The 1,242-nt window shown below is 30.0% G+C and overlaps 1 long non-coding RNA gene across 1 annotated transcript in view; it reads left to right on the top strand.

Annotated features, from left to right (window-relative positions):
- LOC105141857 (uncharacterized) overlaps positions 1-1,242 on the top strand; it is an 8,264-nt gene that overhangs the window by 3,890 nt on the left and 3,132 nt on the right. The gene's annotated exons all lie outside the window — the stretch shown is intronic.

The raw sequence follows: 1,242 nt of genomic DNA, 5'->3' as shown, positions 1-1,242 counted from the left end.
TAGTAGTAGTAGTAGTAGTAGTAGTAGTAGTAGTAGTAGTAGTAGTAGTAGTAGTAGTAGTAGTAGTAGTAGTAGTAGTAGTAGTAGTAGTAGTAGTAGTAGTAGTAGTAGTAGTAGTAGTAGTAGTAGTAGTAGTAGTAGTAGTAGTAGTAGTAGTAGTAGTAGTAGTAGTAGTAGTACTAATAATAATAATAATAAAGAAATAGAAGAAGAAGAAGAAGATGAGAACTTTGAGATGGAATATTAATGTAACGATTAAACAATGATAATAACAAATGTCAAGGTTAGAGGTTCCACTAATGGTATATCAAACAAGTATAGTATAAACTCTTATTATTGAATTGGAAACCACACACAAAGGAGGTTCCAATCAGATTATATATTGTTAACATGATTACATTAGTCATCTTATTCAATTAATGCTAATACTTGTAAATCTCGTCAAGCATTCATGATTATAACTTATGTTAACAACAAATCAAGTTCCTTTCATAGCTCAGGTGTCGGTTATACCATACATTATGGGCTATGAAAGTGCCAAGCATTTGTTGTACCAAGTGTTATACAACATAAATCAAGATTAGTCATTTAACAAGCAAAGTATTAAAGAGTGAACAAGATAACAAATATAAAACATGTTAGTATCAAACATTAAAGTCCATATTAAGTTTACATTATACTTATTCTTACACCATTAGTGTAACCTTTTCACCTTGACATAATTAACTTAGCTAGACATAATGAAAGAAAGAAAAATAAATAAACAAAATAAGAACATGAATAAGATTAAAGTTAACTAAGTAAATGCAAGGAAATGAAAGGCATAAACTTGATATTAATGAAAGCAAAGCATAAGCATTACAAAAAATACAAAGAGAGAAAGGAAGAGCATGATCTTGATCTGGAAAACTAAGATGCCTAAATGCATGGCAAATGTCTCCTTTTATAGGCCAAAATTGGGAGCTATTGATTTGATGACTAATTGATAAGTGGGTGGCCAACTTTTGACTTGGTGACAATCCTTATCTTCTCTTGTCTGCCCAAAACATCATTGATAACATCAAAATTGGAACCACCTGAAATGTATAAAAGTTGTATGAAATTATCTTAGTTTTTAAGAAAAAAAAAATAAAGGTCATTTGGATTTTTAGAACTCTAAATATGGGCCAAACACTGAATAGTGTTCGGGCTATAGAACAGATTTTGACTTCTTTGTTGTTGCTCCAATTTGGACTTAAAAAT

The sequence above is a fragment of the Populus euphratica genome, unplaced genomic scaffold, assembly GCF_000495115.2.
Source record: "Populus euphratica unplaced genomic scaffold, PopEup_1.0 scaffold211.1, whole genome shotgun sequence".
NCBI lineage: Eukaryota > Viridiplantae > Streptophyta > Magnoliopsida > Malpighiales > Salicaceae > Populus > Populus euphratica.
This window is presented reverse-complemented; position numbering and strand designations above follow the sequence as displayed.